Genomic DNA, 25,994 nt, shown 5'->3' with positions numbered 1-25,994 from the left:
CCTTCAGTACCTGGTTCATTGGAAAGGGTATGGTCCTGAGGAGAGGATGTGGGTTCCTGCGTCGGATATTAACGCAGACCGATTAGTTCGGGCCTTCCACACGACTCACCCGGATAAACCTGGCCCTGAGGGTCCGGAGGCCCCTCGTAGAAGGGGGGGTACTGTCACGGGTGTGTCGCCACGAAGATCGTCACGAGTACACAGCCTGACTTCTCGCAGCTGACTTGTTGGTGCTTTGTGTTTTTCGGCAGTGAGGGAGTTAATTCTCTCTCTCTCTGTGCTAGACGAGGTCCAGCCTCGCCCAGCTGCAATCAATACTGCTGTAGTGAGACTCCTTCATATGCCTGCTGGTCTGTTTGGGAAGCGTCGGTGAAAGCATTTCATTCTGACTAACAGAGCGGATCGTGGTGTTTGGAGTTTCTGAGATAAGTGTATTTGGAGTGCTCTTTCCCTTCCTCGCTTTATCATTTATCTCCTTTCCCGTTGTTGTTCCCTCTGTTGTAGTTGTGTAGTTGTTGTATGCAAGGTGGTTTTGGTTTTTCCCTTGTACTGTCTCGTTCGTCTAAGTACTGTGTGTGGGCATATTATTACTTGTCCCCTTTTGTTGTGATCGGGGTCCTTCTCAGGACTAGATTACTTAGGTGCAGGGATCCTCAGGAGGTAGGGGTTACGCTGGCGGCCTGGACCTCTGTACCTTTAACAGTACCTCCAGGTTGAGGGATTAGTCAGGGCCCCAGCTTAGGGTCAGCTTAGGCCCCCTACCTCCAGTATACAGAGACAGCGTGACACTGGTACCCTGTTCTGCCAACCCGTCACCCGCAATCTCCTGGGCCTTTGGGGTTCCTTCTGCCTTCGTGTCTCTGGGCCTCTCTTGGTGTTCTGTTTCTTTCCTTCTTTCCTTTCTGTTCCTTGCTGTTACTGTCCTTCTCCTCTGGCTCTGGCCTTCACTCTAGGCCTGCCTCGTGGAGCTGGGCCCTGGCTGAGCCATAGCTCTCTGTCAGCCCTCTCTGGCTGAACTCCTTCTCTCACTCCTCTCCTCTGACTGTCTTGTCTGAACTTCTAAGATGGTGCCCACCTTATATACCTCCCTCTCTGTGTATGAGCCCAGGTGACTTGCAACCAATGGGCTCCTACCTATGCCCAGAAACCCTCCCCTCCTGCTCCTACATCACTGGGTGTGCTTCCCCCTCCCCACTCCAGCCAGGGACAGATGCTGTCGTGCCTGCACTTCTGTCTCGTGGGAGCACCGTTGAGCTGTCCCCCGGAAATGGGGTGTGGGTGATGCATGCAGCCTACCGAGCCTTGGTCCACACTCCCTCCTTGCCCGGGAGTGGGATATCACACCTCTGGCCTGAAGTGCAATACCCCTGTAGCGACCGAACCCTCGGGGCGCTACAGAAGCATCCCGCACAGCAATAGTTAACAGTCGCCAGCCAATCACAGACTAGCAACTGACGTCAGCATGCAAGTTGCTGGCGTATGACGTCACTGTCATGTGCCTGCGACTGTGCTTCGGATGAAGGGAGAGTCGGACACTGCTGGAGCACCACAAATTCAGGAAAAACTTTTTTTTTGTAAAGCCGCACTTGGAGGCAAGATAGAGAAATTGGGGGCAGGATGGAAACATGGAGGCAGAATGGGAGACATTGGGGGCAGGATGGAAACATGGGGGCAGAATGGGAGACATTGGGGGCTGGATGGAGACATTGGGGGCAGGATGGAAACATGGGGACAGAATGGGAGACATTGGGGGCTGGATGGAAACATTGGGGACTGGATGAAGACATTGGGGGCAGGATGGAGACATTATGGTGGAATGGAGACATGGGAGCAGATTGGAGGCAAATGGAGACATGGGGGCAGGATGAAGACATTGGGGCAAAACGGAAACATGGGGGCAGAATGGAGACACATAGGGGCAGAATGGAGATACATGTGGGCAGAATAGAGACAAATGGGAGCAGAATGGGGGCAGAATAAAGACATTGAGGGCAGGATAAAGACATTGGGGGCAGAATGGAGACATGGGACCACGATGTGCGACATTATTACTATCGGCTAATTATGGAGACAATGAGGGCAGGATGGAGACATTGGGGGCAGAATGTGGCATATTACTGTAGTGGCTAATTATGGATATTATTACTGCTGTGATGTATTTTTTTTTTTAGTATACTGTTTTCAGTGAGGGGGGTCCTGTTACTGTGAAGGGCGACCCTATGTCGCTTTTTTTTCTTCAACTGGGGTAGTGTAGAAGTTGGGGAAAAATTGGGGAATGTGCTCTGGCAAAGCTGCTCTAGATAACTGTGTTATTTTATGCAGAGACGAGTCCTGGCGAGAAGAAGTGATGGCAGTCTGCGCTGGATGAAGAGGAAAAGCGAAGATGAAGGACTTCAACTAGAGATGTCACCGGTGAGTCAGTGTGTTATCTGTACACTGACACTGTATACTATGTATAGAGCTCCCATGTATAATGGCACTTATGGTAATATTAGTATTGTGTTTTTTATTAATGTTCAGTATTGTAGTATTCAGTTACTATCTGGTGGTAATATGCGGTCTTGTCACAGTGTGGTGGTATTTGTACCTTGTATGTGGTAGTATTCGGTCACTATGTGGTGGTAATATGTTGTCTGGTCGTGGTGTGGCAGTATTTGTTCCTTGTATGTGGTATTATTGGTCATTTTTAAAAATGGATGTGACACATTCCCTATATCTAAAAAGAGTATTGGGTATTATATGAAATGTTTATTAGGTTAGGGTAGAGTAGGGCCCGGCCAGAAGAGTCTCCTTGTCCTCGTGGCAGCTTAAAAAATCTTTTGGCCAAAACAAAAGCTGCTGGCTATATATGTGATATGGTGTTCGATGGGAACCATTAATGTGTGATTGGTGAAGATGGGGTGCAGATATGGAGTAGAGGAGTGGGGCAACTTGCAGGCCAGACCTGGGAGTTATAGTGAATAAATACTGGACTTGCCAGGCTTGGGCATGGATATCACTGGAGAGGGTTGTTGTCAGTAAAGGTGAGACAAAAGGAATGGAGTGGTAAGGACAGGCATGTCCTATTGCTAAACTATTGCTTACAAGTGAGACACGTGTAACCCAAATGTCTGTGCCTCTGTAAAACAGATGAAGATGTGACTAATAAGTTTTGTGAATGCTGTCTCTTGTATGTATGTTACACCAGTTTCATCAGTAAAGACTGTTCTCTTTTTATAAAATGACTTTTTCCTTGTTTTCATAATACACCGGCGATTCCTGCACCATCTGAGGGCCTGCGGCCAGATTACAGAATACCTGAAGGTACTAACTACACACACGCTCAGAGGAACCCATTTCACCTATGACTGGGGTCGCAGTGCCACATTTTGACCCATGCGACCCTTACAGCTATGTAGATGGAGAAATAAAAACTGAAAGCACAAAAAGGAGATTTTGCCTCGGTGGGAAGGGGTTAAGCATAATTGATGTAAAATAACATTAATGTAAATTCAGTATAAATACAGCTCTGGCGCATTTCATGTCTCACACAGGCGATCACTCTCATTATTTCTATGAGACTGCAACCATTGATTTGACATCAAATATGACTTCATACACGACGAGTAGGACGCTGGACGACGTCACTCTTTTGTGGTACGACAGCGACGATGAAGTGGTGGAGCGTTCCCTGGTTTCAAAGTCCATATAACACTTTACGGGATGCAAGTGTACACTTTTATTTAATACAGGAAAATATGCAAAAGAAGCTACACGAAGTCGTATATTATAAGAAACACATGAAGGGTAAGTAGCCTTCATTCATTTCCAGCATTTCATTTCCATACTGCACTAGGTGCACTTATGTTTATTCTGCACTTTTTAGTGCAGTTGATCCATACAGATTGGACATTTTATAAATAAAATATCTGTTTGCATATTCTTTCCTATTTATAGGACCTAAAGGTCCATCATTATCAGGTCACAAGTCTGTGGTTTGCTTTAACATTAGCATGTGGGTGTCTGATAATTTAAAGTGACCCTACACATTACTCATATGGCGACCCTAGCTGGAGCCTTCTGCTGTCAGAATGACAAATCGTTCTCTCTGCTTTCAAAATGGGTCATACAGTGACATATGGAAGTGCAGTGATGAGTGTAGACTGCCTTCCTTGTGCTGTGGTACATGATAGGCAGGGGAGACGTAGTTTAGACTCACCACTCCATTTCCCATGCCATTGTTGTGCAGTGGCCATCTGCGATGAGCAAGTGTTCATTTTACTTTGTGAGCAGCAGTTATTAGATAATTGCATTATACAATGAATAGACTGTACATAAGTTCTGTCTTTTCATGGACTAATTTAATAATCTGATAAAAAAAAATTGTGTTTTTGCTGTGTATAGGATTTCACATTCTGCAGAAATTAGAAGGATGCTTCCTGTACGATAATGGCACGATCCAGACTTTATTCAGTTATCGTTATGATGGAAAACCGTTTCTGTCTTTGAATATGGAGTCAGTGAGGTTTATAGCGGAGACGCCGGATGCCGAGAGATTTGCACAAATTGCTAATTCTAATACAACTGCACTACACGAGATCCAATATATTTTGGTGAATACATGTATCCCGCACATCACCGAACTGCTGTCACTGGGAAACTGCACATTTAGTAGGAAAGGTGAGGCAGGCGGGGAAGGGGCTCGGCTTATCCAGACTGTGTATGGCTTCTTGTGGGTGTCTGCTTATTTCCATATTATTTCTTCCTGTAAATGTCATAGTCCGGTCACATCAACAGCAACAACAATGTATCACTGAGCTCATCCTCATATCTCACCAGGTACAATATAAGTGGTTCATCCAATACCATTCTACAATGAGGCTCCATGTATCTTTATACTTCCCGTTTGCTCTTGGTCTTTAAGAAAGTGCTGCTCCATTTTCTTCTATCATTTAAAATTTTATAAAGGGACCACTTGTTACTGACCTCACGACCAAAAGTCTGTCCATCAGCGACGCACCGATAGCCACATAATTGTGAGTGGAGTAACAATCTGGTCATTAGCGTGGCTTATGGAGATTAAGCAGCACTAACTTGCGTTTTTTTGTGTTTTACCTACTAAGGCACATGGATATCATGGAGGGGTTTACTTGCCTGTCACCCCCTCTATGGAACCAAGCAAATTGTAAAAGCAGTAGCTGTCACTCAAATGGGCACAGATGTTCTGGCTGTCACTGGTCGCTAGAGGGGAAATGTACAGTTAAAAAAAACCTTCCTCCAAGGAATCAAAATGGCTAGGGAACCAAATCTGCAACAATCAACTGATTCCCATGATGGTTTTCACATAAGAGAAGATGCCTAAGCAAAGACTTGTAGGCATGAAGCAACACCACTGTAACGGGTCTGGGAGGCGGAACCTCTGAGCAACTATACAAGGGGGCGGTCCTTGTAAGGAAGCGGGTGGCTCCCAGGGAAGACGGGCAGGTAATCACGGCAAGTGACAGTGACAGTCTCTGGGTAGAAGGGCAGGTAGTCACGGCAAGTGACAGGGACAGTCTCTGGGTAGAAGGGCAGGTAGTCACGGCAAGTGACAGGGACAGTCTCTGGGTAGAAGGGCAGGTAGTCACGGCAAGTGACAGGGACAGTCTCTGGGTAGAAGGGCAGGTAGTCACGGCAAGTGACAGGGACAGTCTCTGGGTAGAAGGGCTGGTAGTCACGGCAAGTGACAGGGACAGTCTCTGGGTAGAAGGGCAGGTAGTCATGGCAAGTGACAGGGACAGTCTCTGGGTAGAAGGGCAGGTAGTCACGGCAAGTGACAGGGACAGTCTCTGGGTAGAAGGGCGGGTACTCACGGCAAGTGACAGGGACAGTCTCTGGACAGGCAGGTGGTCACGGCTAGTGACGGCAGAGCCTCCAGGTAGGCTAGCAGGCAGGTAGCAGGTGAGCGCTCCTAGGTGAGCAGGCGAGAGTCTCTGGACAGGCAGGTGGTCACGGCAAGTGACGGCGGAGCCTCCAGGTAGGCTAGCAGGCAGGTTGCAGATGAGCGCTCCCAGGTGAGCAGACAAGAGTCTCTGGACAGGCAGGTGGTCACGGCAAGTGACGGTGGAGCCTCCAGGTAGGCTAGCAGGCAGGTAGCAGATGAGCGCTCCCAGGTGAGCAGACAAGAGTCTCTGGACAGGCAGGTGGTCACGGCAAGTGACGGCGGAGCCTCCAGGTAGGCTAGCAGGCAGGTAGCAGATGATCGCTCCCAGGTGAGCGGGCAGGCTGGTCCATAGACAGACTGACAGGTGTCGGAAGGCAGACCGTCGGACCGCAGGCTTGCAAGCAGGTAAACGGATATCTGGCAGGTATCAAGCAGTAATCTGGCAGGTGACTGGCAGGTAACAGGCAGGAATCTGGCAGGTGACTGGCAGGTAACAGGCAGGAATCTGGCAGGTGACTGGCAGGTAACTGGAAACGGGACCTGAGGGCTGAAGCAGAGTGAAGGCTTTGCAACAACATTGCTCGGGCACCTCCATTTTGGAGGAGGTGCCTTATATATGGTGAAGTCCTCCGGCCATTGGCCGGGGACTCCTTAGGACGGCGCGCGTGGCTCCTTTAAGAGAGGGGGAGCGCGCGCGCGCCCTAAGCACCGTGGCCGGGAAGCAGCGCGCGCTGCCAGCAGAGCGGGAGGAAGACGCCGGGCTCAGAGCGGAGAGGTGAGGGGAACAGCGTCCCTGCCTAGCAGGAGGCAGGGACACCGACGCTACAGTACCCCCCCCCTTTAGGCCCCCCCTTTTTTAGGCCAGAGAGAAATTTATTAAGAATGAGAGGGGCATGGATGTTCTCCCGGGGCTCCCACGTTCTCTCCTCAGGACCAAACCCCTTCCAATCTACCAGAAAAAAGGTTTTTCCTCTTACCCTTTTGGTGGCCAGAATGTTCTCTACCTCAAACTCGTTCTCAGCGGAAACCGGAGCAGGAGGCGTACCTGTAGACTTGGAAAAAGAGTTAAGTACCACGGGTTTGAGGAGAGATACATGGAAGGAGTTAGGGATCCGTAAGTTGGCCGGGAGTTTTAATTTATAGGCCACCGGGTTGACCTGTTTGATAACTTCCAGTGGGCCGATGAACCGAGGCCCTAACTTGTAGGAGGGAATCTTGAGCCGGACATATTTGGACGAGAGCCAGACTTTATCTCCAGGACGGAATTGTGGAGGATCCAGGCGTTTCTTGTCAGCGTGTTTCTTCATCCGTTCGGACGACTGAAGGAGTGCGGATCGGGTACTCTCCCAAATGGAGGAGAATTCGCGAACGAGAGATTCCGCAGCCGGATTGTCCACCGAGGTGGAGACGGGAAATGGGATCCGAGGATGCTGACCGAAGACTACAAAAAACGGGGATTTGGAGGAAGATTCGCTCTCGTGATTATTGTAAGAGAACTCAGCCCATGGTAGGAGATCCACCCAGTCCGAATGGTGGGCATTAACGAAGTGCCGGAGGTAACTGGTCAGGTTCTGATTGATCCGCTCCACTTGACCATTGGACTGTGGATGGTAAGCGGAGGAGAAGTCCAGAGTGACGTCAAGCAACTTACATGTGGCTCTCCAGAAGCGTGAGGTGAACTGAACCCCACGATCTGACATGATGTGGAGGGGCAGGCCATGGAGACGGAAGATGTGGCGAATAAAGTCTTTAGCCAGTTCGGGTGCAGACGGGAGACCCGGCAGGGGAATGAAGTGCGCCATCTTGGAGAAGCGATCAGCGACCACCCAAATGACCGTACAACCGGCAGAGACAGGAAGATCCGTTATAAAGTCCATAGCAATATGCTGCCACGGGGCAGCAGGTACTGGAAGAGGAAGAAGGCGACCGGCTGGCAGGTGTCTCGGAACTTTGTTGCGGGCGCAGGACACACAGGCAAAAACAAAGTCTATTACATCCTTGTGCAGGGTAGGCCACCAGTAATGCCGGGTAATGAGCTGAAGGGTCTTTTTCTGACCGGCGTGGCCAGCTAGCTTAGACGAGTGACCCCAGTGTAGGACCTTCTTCCGATCAGGTACAGTTACAAACGTCTTACCGGGTGGGAGACGATTTAGATTCACGGGAGCCACTTGCATTACTCTGGCGGGATCAATGATGTGCTTAGGTTCCTCCTCTAGATCAGATACCAGGAAGGATCGGGACAAGGCGTCAGCTTTGATGTTTTTGTCTGCCGGGCGAAAATGAAGAACAAAATCAAAGCAAGTGTGGCACCCCAGGTGTCTGGTTTCCACAGTAACGGCAATGTTATGTCTGAGAGCAGGTGGGAGGTCTCTTGGTCAGGGATTCTATGCATGCCACACCTCCTGCCCAGTCCTGGGAGGGGAAGAACTTCCCCTATATAAACCTAGGGCTGAGGCAGGGTTAGTGAGTAGAGAAGAAGTAGAGACAGAGAAGCAGATATAGGAAAAGAACATCAGGAGCTCTGTGGGAGCAGTACTACAAGAAGTCAGGGGCTGGCAGCTGCAGAGCTCGCCCTGACTGAAAAGTTATCACCGGACCCGGAGTCCGAGGCTGTGGGGACTAACTCCTATCCAGCAGCAGAAACCGACCGGCAGGGGATTGCAGGTCCTCTGGCCCAGAAACCCGAAGGCACGGTCACACGCGTGGGACCAGCACCGCCGTCGTGGAGCGGAAGCTACTAGAAGGCCCCGAGTCACCGGCCATACGGGTGAGCACCACACGGTACACTCAGGGACGTGGGCTACTTATACCCGCTTCTAGCAAGGTAGCCAGAAGAGTATCGTTAGTTTGGGAGGCCTACAACTCCGCCTGGCCAGGGGAGATCCCATCTGCTCAAGGACTGACCAGGCCCCAATCGCTAGCCAGTACTCCGGGAGGGTCTATCGTTGTCACCAGTAAAGACCCTGAACTACACCGTACCGTCTCCGAGTGGTTCCTGCTACCCCCATCATCCACGTCGGCTGCCCTGAGGCCATACCCCTCCCGTTGGGGGTTATACTATCACGCTGCACAATCCTACCACCGGCCTCAGCGGTCTGCCCTGCAGCAGCAGCTCCTTAGCTGTACTCAACGGGTGGCGTAGTCGTCCAACATCTACCGCTAATACAGCGCCACTTAGTCTGACTCCCTGGGCACGGACCGGATCACCGCCACGAGACTACAACCCTCAAGAGATCCGGCTCCGGGTAAGCTCCCGCGTGCGCAACGCAGCGCGACACAGGCCCAGGGGTGCGTCAACTTTTGGCGTAGTCGGCAGGATTCCGTGCCCGCAACCACTGGGTACTGCGTGCCTGAAAAAAGAGACTTTTAAACTTACCATCGGTGAAGATTCCCGCCATCCGGCGCCATTTTCAGCCTTCTTCCCGCCTTCCGTGGAGTTTTCCCGCCGTTGGACGCCATCTTGAAGACGAAGCGCGGGAAGAAGAGGGGCGTGGACTCCGAAAGCGCGCGAGAACTGAAGCCCCGCCTCACGTCCGGACGTTGCGTAAGGTCCTGGAAGGAGCCCAGCAGACGCCGACGTCACAGGAGCGCGACGGAAGGTCCTCAACCCTGACGATCCACTGCGGAGCCGCGGCCTACCTAAGAGGATCATCGCAAGGTAGGCCACGGTCCACTAGGGGGGAGAAGGATGTCGGATACGGAGGAGAGCTTCACCGCTTCAACCCCCGCCAGCGCCACCGCTGTTGCGGTCATGCCTTTCACCATGCCCTATATCCCGGGGGCAGCCTGGCTACCCCAGTACTCAGGGGAGTCACATACCCTGCATGACTTTAGAGAAAAGCTGGATAGCCTCTTCCAGGTGTACCCCCTCACAGAGGAGCAAAAAGTGAGCATCCTGGTGGCCCAATTAACCGGGGCAGCCCAAAGGGAGGTAAAGTCCTGGCCACCTGGGGGGAGGACTGTCGCAGGGATACTAACCCGGCTGAGGGACACCTTTGATACCCGCACCTCAGCCGAGATCAAGCTTAGATTCTACGGGTGCAAACAGCGGGCACATGAGAGTATAAGGGACTATGCCCTGAACCTACAAGAGGCCCTGAGAGCTATTAAGCAGACCGACCCTGACGGCGTGGGAGACGAGGACAGGCTGTTGACTGAACAATTTATAGAGGGTTTATATTGCAATGCCCACCGAACCCAGTTGCGGGCAATGGCCTTACAGGACCCTCATCTGGGATTTGCACAGTTCAAGGACAGAGCCATTCGGGTGCTTCGAGAACCGGCACCAGGTGGCGTTGTGACCCCCAGACGCCCCACTGCCACTTACCACCAGGAGGCGGCGCCCTTGTCGGCAGGGCCTGTGGGGGCTGATGCGCAGGCTTTGAACAATGACCCGGCTCCAGACCTGCACCATCAGGTCCAAGAGCTAGCTAAAAGCGTTGCTGCGCTAACCCGAACTGTGCAGTCTTTACAGGTTTCCACTCCAGGGAAGATCCAGCTGGCATCCGGACCGGAGGACATCCCGTGGCGTCGACCAAGGAGGACCCCACCGGCCAGAGGAAGACCCAGCGACCGATACAACGAGGACGGACGACCCATCTGCCGCCGCTGCAATCAACCCGGACATATGGCAAGGTACTGTCCTTTAAACTGGCACAACCTGGGGTAGAGGGCCAACCCCCAGGAAAAAGATCACCAGGCCCATCGAACTGGCGCGACAAATATGTGGGAGGACGTCCAGTCTTACCCGTGGTACTGGATGGCATTCCTATGAGTGCCCTACTGGACACCGGGTCACAGGTCACCACCATCCCGTACGTGCTCTTCAAGCAGTACTGGAATGACTCGGATATCACCCGCTACCCTGACGACGACTTGAGTATCATCGCCAGCAATGGTCAGCCCGTGCCACAGATTGGATTTAAAGAGGTGACCATTAAAATCGGTAGAGTCGAACTGGCAGCACAGGGACTGATCATTGTAGACATTGACAAACACGAGAGTCACCCAAAGATAACTCTAGGAACTAATGTAATTGAAAATTGTCTTGCAGAGGTGATTTTCCTTTTACAGCAGGTTGCCAAGAACGCCAGCTCCGGCCAGCAGCGAGTGCTCCAGAAAGAGATCCGGGCACTGATGCGACGGCAACAGCTAGAACTCTCCGGTGGTGAGATTGGTAGCGTGCGAATGTGTGACCCTTTCCCTATTGCCATGCCCCCGAAAAGTGAAATGATGATTTGGTGCCGGGCAGCTATTGGTCTGAGAGGTAGAGATTACCAGGCAATGGTAGAACCAGTTTACTCAGACAGTAGGCCCACCATTTTGACAGCACGGGGGGTGGTCAATGTACGCCATGGGAGGGTGCCCGTTCGCATAATAAATATCGGGAAGAGGGAAGTGTACCTGCCCCCGTATGCCACGCTAGCCAAATTGTATACCATCAATCAAGATTCCATACAGTCCGTAGAACCCTTGTCTCCATCTTCCCCGGAGGAAGGTAACGGCTCTCAGAAAACAATGGAGGACTGGTGTCAGCAACTACATTTGGGTACTGACTCCACTCCCTCACACCAGAAACAGGGAGTCTATCGGGTGGTTCAAGAGTACGAGAGAGTGTTTAGTAAACACCCGTTAGACTTCGGGCGAGTCAAGGGGGTAGAACACCACATCCCCACGGGAGACCATCCTCCCATAAAAGAGAGGTATCGACCCGTACCCCCTGCACACTACCAACACGCCAAGGGGATGCTTAGAGACATGAAGGAGGCTGGGGTGATCAGGGATAGCTGTAGCCCCTGGGCAGCTCCACTAGTCTTAGTCAAAAAGAAAGACAACACCATGAGGATGTGTGTAGATTACCGGAAAATCAACCGTATCACACACAAGGATGCGTACCCCTTACCAAGGATAGAGGAGTCTTTGGCTGCTTGAAGATCTGCTAACTTCTTCTCTACCTTGGATCTCACTAGTGGGTACTGGCAGGTTCCTGTAGCAGAGGCGGACCGGGAGAAGACCGCATTCACCACCCCGATGGGACTTAGCGAGTTTACCTGCATGCCGTTCGGACTCTGCAACGCACCAGGAACCTTCCAACGATTAATGGAGTGCTGTCTGGGCCACAGAAACTTCGAGACGGTCCTGCTGTACCTGGACGATGTCATCGTATATTCCAAGACGTATGAGGACCACCTGAAACACCTGGCGGAAGTGTTCGAAGCTCTGGCAAGCTACGGCCTAAAGGTGAAACCCTCCAAGTGTCACCTCCTGAAACCAAAGGTGCAGTACCTGGGACACGTGGTGAGCGCTGATGGAGTGGCTCCCGACCCTGATAAGATCACCGCAATTAAGGAATGGCCAAGTCCCTCCAGTGTAAAGGAAGTGCGGCAGTTCCTCGGGTTGGTAGGCTATTACCGCAGATTCATCCCCGGTTTCACCAAAAAGGCAGCTCCTATGCAGGACCTCCTGATAGGCCAGTCCTGGAAGGCCAAGAACCAGAAGCCGCCCTTCAAATGGGAGAAGTTAGAAGAAGAGTCCTTCCGCCAGCTGAAGATGGCCCTCACGGGGGATGAAATCCTGGCGTACCCTGATTACAGCCAGCCCTTTATCCTCTACACCGACGCAAGTAACATCGGGCTAGGAGCCGTACTGTCCCAGATCCAGCAGGGGAAAGAACGAGTAATCGCTTACGCTAGCCGAAAACTGCGACCCACCGAAAGAAACCCTGAGAATTACAGCTCATTTAAGCTAGAGTTCCTGGCAGTGGTGTGGGCAGTCACCGAACGCTTTAAGCACTACCTCGCTTCTTCCCGGTTCACCGTGTACACGGATAACAACCCGTTGACACACCTGGACACGGCAAGACTCGGTGCCCTAGAGCAGAGATGGATGGCCCGTCTGTCCAACTACGAGTTCACAATCAAATACCGGGCAGGACGCTCCAATACCAACGCGGACGCCCTGTCCAGGATGCCAAACCTACCGGACGTAGGAGAAGATCCAGAGGGACTGGAAGAAGTCGAACTCCCCGCGTTCCACCGTCATGGGACTATCCAGTATTCCCATCGGGTAAGGAGTAAGCAAGCCGCTACGTTTAACCCCTTGCCTCACTACGACTGGGAGGAAACGCAAGACAGTGACCCTGCCGTCCGGCTGGTAAAAGAGATGCTGACTCGGCCAGAGGCTCGCTTTGACCCAGACGCTCCGGAGGAAGCCAAGCAACTGTGGGCTGAGAAGAGTCGACTGTTCCTTTACAAGGGGAAGTTGTGCCGCAGAATGGTTAACTCCCGGACGCATGAACTAATCTGGCAAGTAGTGGTGCCACGGAGAGACGCAGCCATGGTGATGGAGGCATACCACGACGGGGCTGGACACTTCGGATGGAAGAAGCTGGAGTTCCTGCTGCGTGGGCGGTTCCACTGGGTAGGCATGAGGGGAACCATCGAGAGGTGGTGCAGAGACTGTGGCCCGTGCAACCTAAGAAGGAAGGACCGTGCCAGCCAGAAGACTCCCCTGCAGTCCATCGTCACCCGGCAGCCGTTGGAACTGGTAGCCTTGGATCATGTAAAACTGACCCCAAGCAGAAGTGGCTACGTCTACGCGTTAACCATTGTGGATCATTACTCCCGGTTCTTGGTTGTCGTCCCCGTCAAGGACTTAACGGCTCAAACAGCAGCTAGAGCCTTCCAGCAGCACTTCTGCCGTCCACACGGGTACCCGGACCAAGTGCTGACGGACCAGGGACCTGCCTTTGAAGCGGAGGTCTTCCAGGAATTCTGCAATTTGTATGGCTGCCGGAAGATAAGGACGACACCCTATCATCCGCAAACTAATGGACTTTGTGAGAAAATGAACCAGGTGGTAATGGATCTCCTGAAAACGTTGCCCCTGGAAGAACGCAGTCTGTGGCCTGAGAAGCTGCCCGATCTGGTGGACCTATACAACCACATCCCGGTAGGTTCCACCAACTGTACCCCGGCTTACCTAATGAGGGCGAGACCTGGTAAGTTACCTGTTGACCTGGAAATGGGAGTCCTGACACCCGAGGACACTTCACCAGAAGCAGACTGGGACACAGAGAGGCAGCAGCAGTACCGGAAAGTACAGGAGAGCGTAGAGCGAAGTCTCTGTCAGGCTAGGGAAAGACAAGAGAAAACTTACAACCAGTATGCTCCCGCTGTTCCCCTGGTACCCGGAGAGCAGGTCTTGAAGAGGAAAAGACGGCTCCACAAGTTGGACGACCAGTGGGAGAAGGACCCGTACACCGTACTGCCCTCAAGCCACGAGAACCCGAAAGTCTGTACCATCAGTAAAGACGGAGGGGAGACCATAGCCATTGTATCCCGGGATCACCTGAAGAAGTGTCCTGAACAGCTACGGAACCCTGAAGAGGAACAAGAAGACCATCGACCCGTAGAGGAAAGGGAGGATATGGTTAGTACTGTGCTCGGAGACTTCCCTCGGTCCTGGACTCAAGTCAATGGTGCAGTTGTGGTACCCGTCCTCACGTTCCTCCAACCAGCATCCCAAGTGCCTACGGAGCAACAGGTAGAGCTGGAAGAGCAGCCGGTCCAGGAGGCAGAAGACTCCACACAAGCAGAACAGGAGGATCAACCCTCTGCTTATAGTGAGCCTGCCGTACCCCTAGTGAGCCAAAGAGCCGGTAGACAGCTGCCCAGTTTACCCTTGACAGCTCCTACACCCTGTAGTTCAGGGCTAGACAGTCAGCTCCGTAGGTCCACTAGGGCCACTAGAGGCCAGTTACCCGCACGTTGGAGGATTTGAAGTGTATAAATTGTTTTATTTGTGGTTACCTGTTTTTCTTGTTGCTTGTGTATAATTATGTGTTTCTAGTTATTTATAGGAGTCCTTGGTGGATTTACCGGGAATCCTTTGTGTATAGTTGGAGCGTAACCCAGGACGGACTAAAGACTGTTAAGGACTCGGGGCAGGACAGACCCCTACCTGGTTACGTCTCCCTGTTTTGGTGAAATGGACACCTTGCTTTTCTTCAAAGACTGCACCCGGTTGCGGACACGCCGTAACCATCTTTATGTGTTTTTCTTATTGTATTATTATTGTTTATACCTTGTTATGTTTTTCTAAAAATATGTTTAGTCCCGGAGTACTAAATTTCACTAGGGGGGAATGTGGCACCCCAGGTGTCTGGTTTCCACAGTAACGGCAATGTTATGTCTGAGAGCAGGTGGGAGGTCTCTTGGTCAGGGATCCTATGCATGCCACACCTCCTGCCCAGTCCTGGGAGGGGAAGAACTTCCCCTATATAAACCTAGGGCTGAGGCAGGGTTAGTGAGTAGAGAAGAAGTAGAGACAGAGAAGCAGATATAGGAAAAGAACATCAGGAGCTCTGTGGGAGCAGTACTACAAGGAGTCAGGGGCTGGCAGCTGCAGAGCTCGCCCTGACTGAAAAGTTATCACCGGAGTCCGAGGCTGTGGGGACTAACTCCTATCCAGCAGCAAAAACCGACCGGCAGGGGATTGCAGGTCCTCTGGCCCAGAAACCCGAAGGCACGGTCACACGCGTGGGACCAGCACCGCCGTCGTGGAGCGGAAGCTACTAGAAGGCCCCGAGTCACCGGCCATACGGGTGAGCACCACACGGTACACTCAGGGACGTGGGCTACTTATACCCGCTTCTAGCAAGGTAGCCAGAAGAGTATCGTTAGTTTGGGAGGCCTACAACTCCGCCTGGCCAGGGGAGATCCCATCTGCTCAAGGACTGACCAGGCCCCAATCGCTAGCCAGTACTCCGGGAGGGTCTATCGTTGTCACCAGTAAAGACCCTGAACTACACCGTACCGTCTCCGAGTGGTTCCTGCTACCCCCATCATCCACGTCGGCTGCCCTGAGGCCATACCCCTCCCGTTGGGGGTTATACTATCACGCTGCACAATCCTACCACCGGCCTCAGCGGTCTGCCCTGCAGCAGCAGCTCCTTAGCTGTACTCAACGGGTGGCGTAGTCGTCCAACATCTACCGCTAATACAGCGCCACTTAGTCTGACTCCCTGGGCACGGACCGGATCACCGCCACGAGACTACAACCCTCAAGAGATCCGGCTCCGGGTAAGCTCCCGCGTGCGCAACGCAGCGCGACACAGGCCCAGGGGTGCGTCACAAGCAAAAAACAAGGACCACCGGGCTTGGTGCGGGTTAAGTCTCTGGGCGCTCTGAAGGTAAGCCAAGTTCTTGTGGTCCGTGTAAATTATTACCGGGTGAAGAGCCCCCTCGAGCAGGTAACGCCACTCCTCCAGTGCCAGCTTAATGGCTAACAATTCATGGTCTCCAATAGAATAGTTGCGCTCAGAAGAGGAGAAGAGTTTGGAGAAAAAAACGCAGGTTACCATTCTTCCGGAAGATGACTTTTGGGTAAGTACCGCTCCGGAGGAGGAAGCGTCAACTTCTAGGAAGAATTGTTTGTTGCCGTCCTGACGATGCAGCACCGGGGCGGAGGAGAAGGCCTGTTTTAAGGAAAGAAAGGCCTCCTCAGCTTCGGGCGGCCATCTTCTGGGATTAGTACCCTTACGGGTGAGCGCAGAGATAGGGACAGTCCGGGAAGAGAAGTGCGGTATGAAGAGGCGGTAGTAGTTGGCGAAGCCCAGGAACCGCTGAATAGCCTTCAACCCCTCTGGTCGGGGCCACTTCTGGATGGCAGACAGTTTCTCAGGATCCATTTGTAGGCCGGTCTGAGAGATTATGTAGCCCAGAAATGAAAGAGAGGTCTGCTCAAAGATGCACTTCTCATATTTAGCGTAGAGGTGGTTCTGCCTGAGCCTGAGCAGGACCTGACGAACATCCCTCTGGTGAGTAGGAAGGTCCGGAGAGAAGACCAAGATGTCGTCCAGGTACACCACCACGCAGGAGTAGAGAAGGTCACGGAAGATGTCATTGACCAACTCTTGAAAGACGGCAGGAGCGTTACAGAGACCGAAGGGCATTACAAGGTACTCATAGTGGCCGTCCCGGGTGTTGAATACCGTCTTCCACTCATCCCCCTGACGGATACGGACCAGGTTATACGCCCCACGGAGATCCAGTTTGGTGAAAATTCTAGCCCCCCTCAGGCGGTCAAATAATTCAGGAATGAGCGGGAGGGGGTATTTATTCTTCACTGTAATCTGGTTAAGGCCTCTATAATCTATACATGGACGGAGTGAGCCGTCCTTCTTTTTGACGAAGAAGAAGCCTGCTCCCGCCGGGGAGGTAGATTTCCGGATAAATCCCCGGGCCAGATTCTCCTCAATATATTCTGACATGGACCGGGTCTCCGCTGCGGACAAAGGGTAGATACGCCCACGGGGAGGAGTAGAGCCGGGTATCAGGTCGATTGGACAATCATATGGTCTATGAGGGGGTAATGTCTCTGCTTCTTTTTTATTGAAGACATCTGCATAAGACCAATAGGGAACCGGTAGACCGGGTAGACTGACTGAGGTAGGAGAAGGACGAGCAGGATGAACGGGAACTAGACAAGTCCTATGGCAGTCCTGTCCCCAGCGAAGGACTTCTCCGGTCTGCCAGTCAAGCACGGGTGCATGTTTCTGGAGCCAAGGTAGGCCTAACAAGAGTGCGTGAGAGAGTCCAGGCAGAACATGAAAGGAGATGCTCTCAGAATGCAGCATTCCCACCTGCAGAGTTATGGATTCGGTGATGAGTTGGATGGGATGTGGTAAGAGGCCCCCATCCACGGCGGCGACAGATAAAGGTACGGCCAGAGGTTTGGTGGGAATGCGGTATTTCTCTACCAGAGACTGAGAAATGAGATTTCCAGCAGCTCCTGAGTCAAGTTGAGCCAGTTCGAAATAGCGGTTCTCTCCGCAGGTGATAGAGACTGACAGCATCAGAGATGGAGAGGGTTTACTTTTGTCTAGGGCGACCTCTCTGAGCGATCCTAGACACAGGCGTTTCCCGACCTCTCTGGGCAGGAACGGATCCGGTGCTCCTTACTGCCACAGTAGAAGCAGCTCCCCTCGGCACGGCGTAAGTCTTGACGGGTTTTGACCATCTTGGTCTGGTCGACCTGCATAGGCTCAGGTGAGTGTGCCTGGGGAGTAACGGAGGGAGTGACGGGTTTCTGGAAGGTGGGGGCTAGACGTGGAAACCTCCTCTCACGGGTGACCTCTTTGGCGCGCTCCTGGAATCGGATGTCAATCCGGGTGGCAAGTGTTATTAAGTCGTCGAGAGTGGTAGGAATGTCCCGACCGGCGAGTTCATCTTTAATACGGCCGGACAGACCCTCCCAGAAGACAGACACCAGAGCGTCGTTATCCCAGGCCAGCTCCGAAGCAAGGGTACGGAACCGTATGGCATATTGGCCCACGGTGAGATCTCCTTGACGGAGGCGTAGCAGAGACGATGCGGATGAGGTCTTCCGTCCGGGTTCGTCGAAGACTTTCCGGAAAGCCGTGAGAAAGGCTGGCAGGTCGGACACCAGGGGATCTCCTCTCTCCCACAGAGGATTTAGCCAAGCCAGAGCCTCCCCCGTGAGGTGGGACATGATAAAGGCTACTTTGGACCGGTCAGAGATAAACTGGTGGGACAAGAGTTCAAAGTGCAGGGTGCACTGGTTTATGAAGCCCCGAGCTTGAGCGGAGTCACCTCCGAAACGAGGAGGTGCAGAAAGCCGGGGTCCGGGACAGGATACCATGGTATTGGTGGGCAGCGGTGCTGCCGGGTTGCAAGTCATGACACTAGCGGTGGTTGCAGGTGGAGCAGACAGAGTGTCCAGGCGAGAGTTGACACTCCGCAGGTGACTCAGGATGGACTCCTGTTGGGACCTCTGACGGGACAGTTCATGACATAGGTCCGAGAGCGAGGGAGCTTGGGAGCCACCGGATTCCATGGCCCGAGCAAACTGTAACGGGTCTGGGAGGCGGAACCTCTGAGCAACTATACAAGGGGGCGGTCCTTGTAAGGAAGCGGGTGGCTCCCAGGGAAGACGGGCAGGTAATCACGGCAAGTGACAGGGACAGTCTCTGGGTAGAAGGGCAGGTAGTCACGGCAAGTGACAGGGTCAGTCTCTGGGTAGAAGGGCAGGTAGTCACGGCAAGTGACAGGGACAGTCTCTGAGTAGAAGGGCAGGTAGTCACGGCAAGTGACAGGGACAGTCTCTGGGTAGAAGGGAGGGTACTCACGGCAAGTGACAGGGACAGTCTCTGGACAGGCAGGTGGTCACGGCTAGTGACGGCAGAGCCTCCAGGTAGGCTAGCAGGCAGGTAGCAGGTGAGCGCTCCTAGGTGAGCAGGCGAGAGTCTCTGGACAGGCAGGTGGTCACGGCAAGTGACGGCGGAGCCTCCAGGTAGGCTAGCAGGCAGGTAGCAGAAGAGCGCTCCCAGGTGAGCAGACAAGAGTCTCTGGACAGGCAGGTGGTCACGGCAAGTGACGGCGGAGCCTCCAGGTAGGCTAGCAGGCAGGTAGCAGATGAGCGCTCCCAGGTGAGCAGACAAGAGTCTCTGGACAGGCAGGTGGTCACGGCAAGTGATGGCGGAGCCTCCCGGTAGGCTAGCAGGCAGGTAGCAGATGAGCGCTCCCAGGTGAGCGGGCAGGCTGGTCCATAGACAGACTGACAGGTGTCGGAAGGCAGACCGTCGGACCGCAGGCTTGCAAGCAGGTAAACGGATATCTGGCAGGTATCAAGCAGTAATCTGGCAGGTGACTGGCAGGTAACAGGCAGGAATCTGGCAGGTGACTGGCAGGTAACAGGCAGGAATCTGGCAGGTAACTGGAAACGGGACCCGAGGGCTGAAGCAGAGTAAAGGCTTTGCAACAACATTGCTCGGGCACCTCCATTTTGGAGGAGGTGCCTTATATATGGTGAAGTCCTCCGGCCATTGGCCGGGGACTCCTTAGGACGGCGCGCGCGGCCCCTTTAAGAGAGGGGGAGCGCGCGCGCGCCCTAAGCACCGTGGCCGGGAAGCAGCACGCGCTGCCAGCAGAGCAGGAGGAAGACGCCGGGCACAGAGCGGAGAGGTGAGGGGAACAGCGTCCCTGCCTAGCAGGAGGCAGGGATGCCGACGCTACAACCAAGCTTGTGAACATCACAACTTGTTCTTCCTCTTACAGAAGCTCCAGTTGTGAAGGTGACCCACTATCCTGTAGACAATGGCACACTTAGGGTGCACTGCCGGGCGTATGGACATTACCCCAAAGACATCTCCATAATGTGGTACAAGAATGGACAACAGATATCGGATGAGATGATGGAAAGGACGACCCTGCCATTACTGGACCTGACGTATCTGACCTCTTTATTGTTCAACGTCACATCCGTGCCTGATGATGTGTATACCTGTAGGGTCAACCACAGTAGTATGCTGCGGGACTTCACCCAGGACTGGAGTAAGTGCAGTGAACTTCTGGAAGTAGAGTAAAACCTTCATTTTACAATATTGATTTCTTGTTGCTCAAATATAGAGTCATGACGACACATCTACCACAATCTTCAGCACTGACTTTGCCTCTAATAGTGCATCCCCCAGAGCTACTCCCCAGATGGCCATCATGTCCTAGGTTGTCATATTCCTGGTCTCAGAATAAATATTTATAATCAATTTTCTACTATAGGTAATAAATGTTTGACCTCTTCATGACCAGAGAAGCTGCACTTGTCTGATCGCCTCTGCTACACACAGTTGATCAGATTGCCTGTGTGTAGCAGACTTGCTATGAGCGCCGACCGCTAGGTGGTGTAATCTGGCAGTGACAACCACAGTGCTCTCCCGCAGACCCCGAGTTGTCATGCCAACCCATCGTCGACCCACGATCATGTGACGGGGTCGCCGATGGGAGGGGTCAATGATGCGCTTCCCGGAGGTGCAAATTACATGCCGCTGTCAGAGATTGACAGTGGCATTTAACTGCTTAACAGCCGCGGGAGGATCGCGATTCCACCCGTGGCTATTGCAGGCACATGTCAGCTGTATGGATCCGCTGACATGTGCCTGGAAAGCTGCGGGCTCAGCCCTGGAGCCGACACCAAACAGGGGGATCTGATGTGGGGCGTACTATTACGCTCCACGTCAGAAAGGGGTTATTAATCTCTGGGACTGGTGAAACTTTGTATGGAGGAGCAAGAATGCCCGATCCTCCTGCAATAAATATTTATTATGGTGAAAACCCCTTTAATAAACAAGTTTATCAACTACTCATCCAATAAGTTTCTGTTCCAAAATATTAGGGACATTATATGGAGATTATAGTGGCAATAGTACAAACTTTCATAGGAGCGCTATACATTTAGCTGCTTTGGGCAATTTTTTTTCCTGCACCATCCTCTTGTTATGTAAGGTGCCAAAATGAGGTAGTCGTGGGCGAGCTGTAGCCCATGCTCGCTTTGGCACCCTACAGACAAACTGTGTCCTCGCTCTGGTGTGCTGCTGTGTATGTGGTGTTTCCCACTTACTTCTAACTCCAGGAATTTCTCTTCTGGAACCAGGGTAGCAATCAATTCAGAGAACAGAGTTCATAAAAACAACCAGAACTTTACTTGGTAACTGGCAGTATTTACAGGCAGGTATAAAGGAAAAGGTCCAACCAACAGGTTGTCATCTTTCCCATAGGTCCCGGATACAGCTTCAGCCCTGGTTCCCAATCTAGGTGAAGCATCTCTGTCGCTTTCTCCTCTAGCCCTAGAGAATCTTCCTCTTCAATGACAGTATATCTGGATCCCAATTCTCTCCACGTCCTAGAGCTTGAGTCCTAACTTCTTCTGCAGCCTTGCAGACAGAATGTGCCCCCAGGCCCCCGACGACTTTCTCGAGGTTCCCAGGCCGCCTAAGGGGACTTTTGTGAAGGGATTCTCTAGCGATCCACTGTCTGGGATACTAGGCCCACGTCTACCCTAACATCCCTTACAGAGCCTGTTGGTCTTCTCAATACTGCACAACTACTGACTGTGCTCACTTCCTGTACTTGCAACTAGCACTCAGTTCCCCCTCCCTCTACTGGGTCAGCTGTCATACTTAACTCTACCTAGGCCAAACTGCAGCCCCAGAGGGTTCTAAGTTCAGGAACGTACTTTTAACCCTTTCTAGTATCAGGGGAAGACTATCACCTCCAACACTACTACAGTTACTTAATGGACAGAAATGACAAAGTGACCACAAACTAAAAAGGAGAAAATGGGAAAATTTCAAAGAGCAAACATCTGGGTTATTGATCACCTTCTGGCCCTATGTGTCATCACATCTGCTATTTTAATTTGACGTTGGTGTATATCACATTCATGATGACTATTCATGGTGAAGGGCATGATCCAGAAACATTGACATTTTATTAATGAAATAGCAAATATTGCTAAAAATATCACAGCAATCGGTGATTACTGAGCAGCGCGGTGTCTCAAAATCCTCTTTATGGAAGGGGAAATGACAAAGTAACTTTCCTTTGTACAGTGGGTACGGAAAGTATTCAGACCCTTTTTAGATTTTTCACTCTTTGTTTCATTGTAGCCATTTGGTAAATTCTAAAAAGTTCATTTTTTTCTCATTAAAGTACACTCTGCTCCCCATCTTGACTGAAAAAAACATAAATGTAGAAATTTTTGCAAATTTATTAAAAAAGAAAAACTGAGATATCACATGGTCATAAGTATTCAGACCCTTTGCTCAGTATTGAGTAGAAGCCCCCTTTAGAGCTAGTACAGCCATTAGTCTTCTTGGGAAGGATGCAACAAGTTTTTCACACCAGGATTTTCTGCCATTCTTCCTTGTAGATCCTCTCCAGTTCCGTCAGGTTGGATGGTGAACGTTGGTGGACAGCCATTTTCAGATCTCTCCAGAGATGCTCAATTGGGTTTAGGTCAGGGCTCTGGCTGGGCCAGTCAAGAATGGTCACAGAATTGTTCTGAAGCCAGTCCTTTGTTATTTTAGCTGTGTGCTAAACATTGTCTTGTTGGAAGGTGAACCTTCAGCCAAGTCTGAGGTCCAGAGCACTCTGGAAGAGGTTTTCTTCCAGGATATCTCTGTACTTGGCCGCATTCATGTTTCTTTCAATTGCAACCAGTCATCCTGTCCCTGCAGCTGAAAAACACCCCCATAGCATGATGCTGCCACCACCATGTTTCACTGTTGGGATTGAATTAGGCAGGTGATGAGCAGTGCCTGGTTTTCTCCACACATACTGCTTAGAATTATCACCAAAAAGTTCTATCTTTGTCTCATCAGACCAGAGAATCTTATTTCTCATAGCCTGGGAGTCCTTCATGTGTTCTTGAGCAAACTATATGAAGGCTTTCATATGTCTTGCACTGAGGAGATGCTAACGTCGGGCCACTCTGCCATAAAGGCCCGACTGGTGGAGGGCTGCAGTGATAGTTGACTTTGTGGAACTTTCTCCCATCTCCCTACTGCATCTCTGGAGCTCAGCCACAGTGATCTTGGGGTTCTTCTTTACCTCTCTCACCAAGGCTCTTCTCCCACGATTGCTCAGTTTGCCTGGACGGCCAGGTCTAGGAAGACTTCTGGTGGTCCCAAACTTCTTCCATTTAAGGATTATGGCGGCCACTGTGCTCTTAGGAACCTTGAGTAATGCAGAAATTCTTTTGTAACCTTGGCCAGATCTGTGCCTTTCCACAATTCTGTCTCTGAGCTCCTTGGGCAGTTCCTTTGAGCTCATGATTCTCATTTGGTCTGACATGCACTGTGAGCTGTGAGGTCTTATATAGACAGGTGTGTGCCTTTCCAAATCAAGTCCTATCAGTTTAATTAAACACAGCAGGACTCTAATGAAGGAGTAGAACCATCTCAAGGAGGATCACAAAGAAAAGGACAGCATGTGACTTAAATATGAGTGTCTGAGCAAAGGGTCTGAATACTTATGACCATGTGATATTTCAGTTTTTCTTTTTTAATAAATTTGCAAAAATTTCTACATTTATGTTTTTTTTTCAGTCAAGATGGGGTGCAGAGTGTACTTTAATGAGAAAAAAATGAACGTTTTAGAATTTACTAAATGGCTGCAATGAAACAAAGAGTGAAAAATTTAAAGGGGTCTGAATACTTTCCGTACCCACTGTATGTCACTGAGCAATAACCCCACAGGAGGCTCCTCTCTATGTCGTCCACTTGCATTAAAGCAAGGTATTATCTATAGATGGCAGATCAGTAACAATGTCTGTCTTGTTCTATGTAGGGATAGGAAAAAGACGTAGCCAGATACAAGACCTTTGCCTTTCCTGTCTTTCTTGTTCTATGGTGCCTCTTATTCTCCTCCTCTTACATTGAGATGCCAAAAGGTTTTCTCCAATCCCTCACCTTTATGTGTAGACATAGAAATACTCATTGATGGACGTGATCATAAAACCTTCTGCTTTTTTTTTCTCTAAACAGGGATTTCTGATGATTTTGGGAATCTCAGCAGCGCCCCCTCTGGCCCCTCTGTTGGGGCAGTGATCGCTATCTGCCTGGCTGTCGTCCTCGTGATCGCTATCTGCCTGGCTGTCGTCCTCGTCATCGTTGTATTTGGTTCAGTATATTTAATCAGTAGAAGACAATGAGACTAATAGAGCGGGAATAAAGAACAAGTCACAAACCCCCGAACACTAAAGACACGAAGATCATTATCAGCTCCCAAAACTAATTCTGCAAATGATCCTGCGGCAGGATGGCGGCATCTAATGATGCTGGAAACACACACTGCCTTCAGTTATTGTGACATCAGCGACCATCTACACAACATTACTGCCCGGCTCTCAGCCACTAGTGTCTACTTCACCAGGACACTGACTTTTTCCTATATCAGGAATAGAAAAGTCTAATCACTGAAGAGAGGTTTTACAAATAAATTGAGATTTTTGAGAATGACAGATCAGTCCAGGAGAGAAAGAAACAGATTTCTCTGACATTTATCACAAAGTTTCTTATCTTCATGTATACTATTGATTTATGAAAAAAAATAAAGCGACGGTGACTCTTAAAAGGGAGTCAGTGGATGATGTACAAAAGTATCCATCATTAAATTTCTGTTAGTGTATAACATCCGGCCCCTCAATGATAGTATATACCCTACGGCCCCCCAGTATATAACATCCGGCCCCTCGCCCCTGGTGTATAACATCCGGACCCTCACCCCCCTGGTGTATAACATCCGGCCCATCGCCCCAAGTTTATAACATCTGGCCACATTGCCCAGCAAGTTCTCCTGATAATAAAAGACGTCATGTGCACAGAGCCTTTGATATTAGTAAGATGATTTATATGAAAATAGCACATTGATAAATTTCACTCTATTTAGAAGGTTTTGGTCGCCCCCTGGTAAATGTGTACAATGCTATAAACAATTGTGATTTATTGTTTTTTTCAAATGCAAAGTTTCTTTACTTTACAGAATGGAATGGATACAGAAATGAGAGGGAAGAAGGGAGAAAGAAGAAGACAAAGAGGGAGAGTGAGATAAAGAGGGAGAGAGTGATAAAGAGGGAGAGAGAGAGGGAGATAAAGCGAGAGAGAGGGAGATACTGTAAATAGAGTGTGGTGGGCCACTGGGGAAGCGCCAGATGTTGCAGAAGGGCCAGTTGGGGTGTGTAACCTCACTGGCAGCAGATAATGATATCACGGTAGCTGAAGTGGGTCGCTGGATCCCTCAGCGCTTCCCTCGTGTCCACAACAATTTCAAAAGCGTGAGGTGGCACTTGTGGATGGTATAGGACCCCCCTGTAGCGGTGATGTCGGGGTGCAGGTTTTGGAGGGCCCGTGATGTTTGTGCAATCTCATGCAGACAGACACGCAGGTGAACTTGTAAACATAACAATTTTACTGAATGAGGTAACAGGGTACAGTCTCTCTTACAGGCAAAGTTCACAGTATACTGTGCATACGGAAGTTATAGTTTTCTCCTCATGAGACAAGCATTGTTATTGTCCAGGGCGGCTGGAGCAGAGTTCTCTTGACTTGCTTGTACAGGACATGTTATGCACAGTCCAGGAAATATTAAACTGATGGAGGGACCTTCACAGATTGTCTCTCAGTGGAAAACACACTAAAGTGTGGATGTACTCACAGTTTTTATCCCACCGTTCCCTCTTGCAGGGGGGAGGTTTAAACAAAGTCAGTGGCGTGGCAACCACATGAATCTGGTCC

The 25,994-nt window shown here is 51.1% G+C and overlaps 1 pseudogene; it reads left to right on the top strand.

Annotated features, from left to right (window-relative positions):
* LOC141155602 (major histocompatibility complex class I-related gene protein-like) overlaps positions 1-24,714 on the top strand; it is a 50,926-nt pseudogene extending 26,212 nt beyond the window's left edge.
* The last annotated feature ends 1,280 nt before the right edge of the window (positions 24,715-25,994 follow it).

Source organism: Phyllobates terribilis, unplaced genomic scaffold (genome assembly GCF_046119375.1).
Source record: "Phyllobates terribilis strain yellow unplaced genomic scaffold, ASM4611937v1 Scaffold_7__3_contigs__length_470593459, whole genome shotgun sequence".
Classification (NCBI taxonomy): domain Eukaryota; kingdom Metazoa; phylum Chordata; class Amphibia; order Anura; family Dendrobatidae; genus Phyllobates; species Phyllobates terribilis.
The sequence above is the reverse complement of the archived record's forward strand: the minus strand, read 5'-3'. Positions and strand labels throughout refer to the sequence as shown.